Source organism: Myxocyprinus asiaticus, chromosome 25, assembly GCF_019703515.2.
Source record: "Myxocyprinus asiaticus isolate MX2 ecotype Aquarium Trade chromosome 25, UBuf_Myxa_2, whole genome shotgun sequence".
NCBI lineage: Eukaryota > Metazoa > Chordata > Actinopteri > Cypriniformes > Catostomidae > Myxocyprinus > Myxocyprinus asiaticus.
In genome coordinates, this window is record NC_059368.1 from 23,753,607 (window position 1) to 23,759,606 (window position 6,000).

General features: G+C 38.0%; 1 protein-coding gene across 1 annotated transcript in view; it reads right to left on the reverse strand.

Annotated features, from left to right (window-relative positions):
- The window catches only part of LOC127416427 (E3 ubiquitin-protein ligase SH3RF1-like), a 123,553-nt gene extending 120,524 nt beyond the window's left edge, over positions 1 to 3,029 (reverse strand). Inside the window, exon 1 of the mRNA XM_051655789.1 lies at positions 2,745 to 3,029. The gene's annotated coding sequence lies outside the window, so the exon portion shown is untranslated. The remainder of the gene's footprint in view (positions 1 to 2,744) is intronic.
- Between the last annotated feature and the right edge of the window lie 2,971 nt (positions 3,030 to 6,000).

A 6,000-nucleotide genomic window follows, 5' to 3' on the forward strand; every position in this document is an offset into this window, starting at 1 on the left:
GTAGGTTGGGATGAAACAAGGAGATCAAGTGCTTGTTGTCATGTACTTTAACACACCATCACGGTGTGTGCAGAAAACATTAATGTTCATTTTAAGTGAAACGCTCCAACACTGTTTACATTGAGCCCGCTTCATCGTGCATCTGTGCGTGTTCTTCTGTGAACCGGATAATGACATGCAGCCCGCAAGTGCCCTCTAGTGACGGATGACTGTAAGGACAGCCTTATCAACATCTGCTGGCTTGATTTTAGAACACATCCTGAAATTAATTAATCGATGATCAATAAGCTTAATCGATCAAATTATTAACGACAATTAATCAATTTTCGATCAATCACTAACATCCCTATTTTTTTCACGTTTCACATTCTTTGTGCATATCGCCACCTACTGGTCAGAGCTGGTCAAAGGTGGAGATTTATTTTTTAAAAAAGTCTTAAATATTGATCTGTTTCTGATCAACAACCATCATATCGCTTCTGAAGACATGGATTAAACCACTGGAATGGATCTCATTTTACATAACATGAGATCACATTAAACTAATGATGACAAACAAGAGCAGCACTGCAGCTCGCGCCTGACTGAGGAGAGGAAGAATTACACAGCTCACAGTCCAGATGCACTCCAAACTTTCCAAACAGCTTCAGGTGATGTAGATCGCAAAGTATGAGGGAATTATAAAGCAAAAATACAAAATAAGTAAATACAGAAGCACTCTCGTTGTGGAATAAGCAGAGCTGGAGCTCTTTAAAGGAAACACCCCAGCGTTGCATCTTAAATGCAGTTATATTTAATGTGTTATAGCTTTATTAAAGTTCAAATAATAAGGAAGCAGGTCATGTAAATAACTACAATTCATTGCGCGAATGTCCCGATCTAAGGGGGAGTCACGGGGACGCTCATCCCTCGAGTGTGCACGCTTAATGCAGCTAGATTATAACGCGATGGCTCGCGACTTACTGAATCATAATATATGTGCATTTCTTATTGTGAAGAAAATTGGTAATACGCAGCTTTATTAATAAGAGAGAGTTTGTTTTTTTGTGAGTTAAAGATGGATTGAAGTGAACAGAAAGGTGAGAGAGGGTAGTCTTCACCTCATTATACACTGCAACAAAATACGTTTTTGATTTGTTTTTGTTTTGGCTTGCTTTCCAATATAAATATCTAAAACTCCTTTAAAACAACGTACATTTTCTTCAGCAGCTATACTGCAGAAGAACAAATTGCTAAAAATATATATATACATTTTGAAATATCTAAAAATCATTTTAAAAAAAGATGCATTCCCCTGAGAAGCAGCATATAAGGTATTTCGACTTGCTTTTAGAGAATAGATCTTGAATATAAGTATATTTTGTCGTTACTGCACTTGCAGAATTATAACCAAGTGAAAATACACTTATATACAAAATGCACTTATATTTAAGATACATTCTCTTAAAGCAAGTCTGAATATGTTGCTTCTCAAGTAAATGAATCTTGTTTTAAGGATTTTTAGACAATTTTAAATGGAAAACAAGAAAAAAACACTTGATAACTATAGGATTTTTTTTTTTCCAGTGAATTTCTTAACTGAATTAAACTTAATAAAAAAAGTATTTTTTTTTCCTTTAATTCAGTGAATGTCATTTAGAGGTATTTTTAAAAGATGATTTTGTCCTCTTTATTGTTAGTAAGCACATTTAATACAACCTTTTAAGCAGGGGTACAAGCTGAATAATCGGTTAAGAGCTAATGATTAATTGTTGCAATAATCGCAGAATAGTCGAATAATCGTTCTAATAATAGTTAGATTCATCGATTATCAAAATAATCGTTAGTTGCAGCCCTACTTTTATGCGGCCTTTATATGCTTTTTGGAGCTTCAAAAGTCTGTCAGCATTCACTTGTTCATAAGGACCAACAGAACTGAGATATTCTTCTATAAATCTTCATTTGTGTTCAGCACAAGAAAGAAAGTCATACACATCTGGGATGGCATGAGGGTGAGTAAATGATGAGAGAATATTCATTTTTGGGAGAACTATCCCTTTAACTGTAATCGAGGCTGTGTTGTTCGCGCCCATCCCGTGCCTCCTCAAACCTCATCCACTATCCAAGACGAGCAAAAACTCACAAATGGACACTTTTGACAAATTAAATGACACTTATATTAAATCATTATATACATCGCAGAATTGACGTTTAACTGCAGGAACAGTTGGAGTTGTGTTGTTGTACTCCGTATTTTTACACTGTAAACTTGTGTGTCTAGGTTGCGTAGTGTTCATGGAATAAACAATAAGCCTTCAAAGCAAACACTCAGCCAGCCTTGCCCTTTTTATCGTAACGTCCTGAATTTCTTTCTTTTTTTTTACCTTTCAATAACAACAAAGCCAACACGGCTTTGTTGTTTCCGAGCAGCGTTACAAATATATCGACCTAACATTGTTGCCTGCGAGCACAACGAGTGTTTAAATTACTCTTGAAACTAACCCATCTTAACCGTGAATTGAAAAGTAACCACGACACTGCAAATAGCGCTTATAAAGTGTAGTATGTGATGTGATTTGGCCTCGGTGACACAGCGAACAGTGCACGACAGAGGTTTACATCGACACGTTTGTCTAACTCAAGAATAGATCGGTTACATGTGTTTTTTTAGTAACCATGTTCCTTAACAAACTTTGATCCGAGGTGACTATTTAATTAAATGTCTTATTACGGCGAAGCTACTGAGAGCACAAACATACCGCTACCTTAAATAAGGGCCCCTTCTCACTCCTCCTCTTCTTCCAGAAGTGTTTCTTTCCCGAGTTCCCCAAACTAGTGAATTCGTTTTGGAAAAGGGAAATCTTGATCGTCCAGTTGGACACAAGTTTACACGTGCAGACCGGTGTATCAAAGCAAGGAATGGGTCTTCGCTTTTAAGTCGTTCAGTTGAAAGAGCAAAAAATCCGAGTCCGAGAGATTCAGGTAGATTAATTTTTGAAGAAAGCAAAGAAAATCAGGAGAAGCGAGTTCCTGCGTCCGAGCGCCATGACGAGCTCCGTCGATTCTGTGGGACACTGCAGCGGATAATCATGAGCAGTCGGGAGGGAGGATTTTAGAAACGCACAACTGAGAGAAGACGTTTTCAGTTACGACAGCCTAGGTTTTGTAATGTCCTTGCGAAATGTATAATATAAACAGTTACAATTTCTGAATGAGCCTTTAAGCACTTTTGATCATCATTATGTAAGGACATACATTTTTAGTAGTGAGTAACATTTTTTCTTAATTAATAGTTTGTTTATAACCACCGCCTGCCTCATATGGTGCCCACAAACAACGAAAGTCAGATCATTGCAGTGAGATTTTTTCATTGCTCTCTCAAATTAATGGTAGCTGGTTTTAAATGGAAATAGAGATAACAGCTATCTAGATACACCTATGTTTGTTCGGAATAACATACTACTATACCATTCTTAGTATTTCTTCAGTTGATTATGTAGACTGTGTATGGCCATTTTCTGTATGCACAGAGCGCGCAATAGCCAAACACATTTTTGCATCCATCCTTGCTGTTTTTCATTTGTCGAGTGCCACGTTTTTTAGACGCAGTATGAAATTAAAAAAGAGATTAATCATTTCAAATCACGTCTCAAGAAACCTGTGCTCCGCTTTATTCTTGGAGCTACGTCTAGCTTTTTTTTTTTTTTTGCGCGTGAATGTAGCACCGGACAGGTTTAACGGACGGGTTCTGTGCGAGCTATCAAATGATAACATTTAATGTTAACCTCGAGTTCGGCGCTTAATATATGCTAAATATGCTTCTCATCTGCAACGCAATGTTTTTGCTGTGCGATTGATGCCTGGTTTTCCTTTTTGTCAATGATCTGCTCTGTTTTACTGTATTTCTGGAGCACGCACATTGGGCGCGCAGGCTTCCCTCGATATCGCGGCGCAGACCACAAAACTAATGAGACCCATTTGAATTCTAAGGAGAATTTTAGACAGCCTGACATGCTAATCAGCACTGAGAAGGAAAAGAGCAACACTGTGCTGTGTGCTAAAATAAAGGTTTACAAATTACACAACATCATCTTTACTGAAATGTATCACGATTTTACAGAAGTAACAGTAACTGTTAATTTGACAAATTTTTATAGTATCATATTAGAAAGTCTATTAGGTAGAATCTAGACCTTATTTTTATACAACTGTGGCCTGAAGCGTGAAGTTACGGTGCTTGGGCCCCGAAGTAAATCCAGTTGAGAACCACTGCTCTATCCAACAATGCAATGTGTTCAACTTGACCCCCCCATTTCCTTCCAGTGTGATGTATTAACCAAATCTCTTTCTTGACTCATTATTTGATCAGTCTTCCAAGAGTTAATACAATTTTACGAAAAATAACCATTTTTATTTCAAAGATGTTTATTGGACGTCATTCACGGAATTAAACATGCATGTAATGTGGTCATTTGACAACATACTACTGTTTGAAGTTTACTAATTGTTGCATAATGCATGCTGTTTAACATGCTATTTTATAAAAAGATAGTAGACAGTATTCAGTTTATATTGCACAGCAGACTAGTAAGCAGTACGGTAGTATTGTGTATATAGTTGTGACGAGGAAGAGGGTGGTCTAATCAGCCGAGGAAAGGGGTAAAGGCAGCCAGATGCAGCAGTTCGAGAGAGAGTGAGCCACACGCAGCTGCCGTGTGTGTGTGTGTGTGTTTATGTTTAAGTTTTTATTAAAATACTACTTTGATGGGAAAAGAGGAGGTGGGAACCGGACGAACCATCAAAGTAAAATTTTACGTTAAATTAAAACATAAACACAAAACACAAACGCACAAACGTGTGCGTGTGGCTCTCTCTCTCTCTCAAACTGCCGCATCCGGCTGCCTTTATCCCTCACCTCGGCTGATAAGCTCGATTGGGGGCTGGGCATGTGTAATCACAGCCTGGCCCCGCCCTCCTCCTCGTCACAGTAGTATAGTACCTAACATAGCCCTTGAGATACAAATGATCAAATGGCCAAATTATACATTTTGTAGTTAGTTATACGAGTGAATATTCTTACATATAATGTTCTCTCATATCCCTCTGAAACATTAAGGTTTTGCAGTTTTATTCACAAAGCTTTACATCTCTCCTCCACCTTACAGTGGATTCAAAGGTCAATTTGCCGCTACCTTCCTACATGCACACTGTCACACACAAAGGTTAACGTGTAAGCGAGGTTGTCAGAAGATCAACTCATTACATCACTGGTGTGTACCTTTAACATGACACGTCACCCTCACACTGTCCCTCTTGTTCTGAGATCATCAAACACTCTACAGAGAGCCCCAAAGGCTATCACTGGGGCTCAACATCAGATGAGATTCTTCCTTGTTACACGATTATGAGTCAATCCATCGTGCTTTATAAGATAACAGCAAGTATTTTACATTTTAAGCACTCATTCTTGAGTCACCCCCTGCTTTCATTTAACAAAGGCGGGTTTTATCCTACAAACGGAAGTCGGCAGTGCTTTTTAAGGTTTTGGGAACTAAGGAATATTTCATGATTCATGACTAGGACCTCTTGCAGAAAGAAAAATATGATTAAGTGACCTGTGTTAAAAGTGGCAAAATGCCATTTCCAAAAGTCATTTTCAAGTCCAAAGGATTTGCTTCATAAGATTTCCACCTCAGGTTCATTGCCCGTTATCATGACGGAGTAATGTATCTTGTAAGAATTTATTGCATACAGCATAAACAGAGAGTAAGTCAAAGGCTAGTATGTGCAGCCTATTTGTTCAGTCATTGTCCCAAAAGCGGACTTTGTATTTGGCAAGGTTTATTTACAGTATGTTAGTGCATATATTTCTAGATGCTTTGCCATAAGCAGGAAGCTAAGAATTTATGTACTGACTCATCTGTTTTACAGAGCCTGCAGAGAATGCAAGCACCAACACAGCACACAAACATGATAAATGTGAACACAATGTTAGACTTGATTTTGAAATCGCCCTTTATT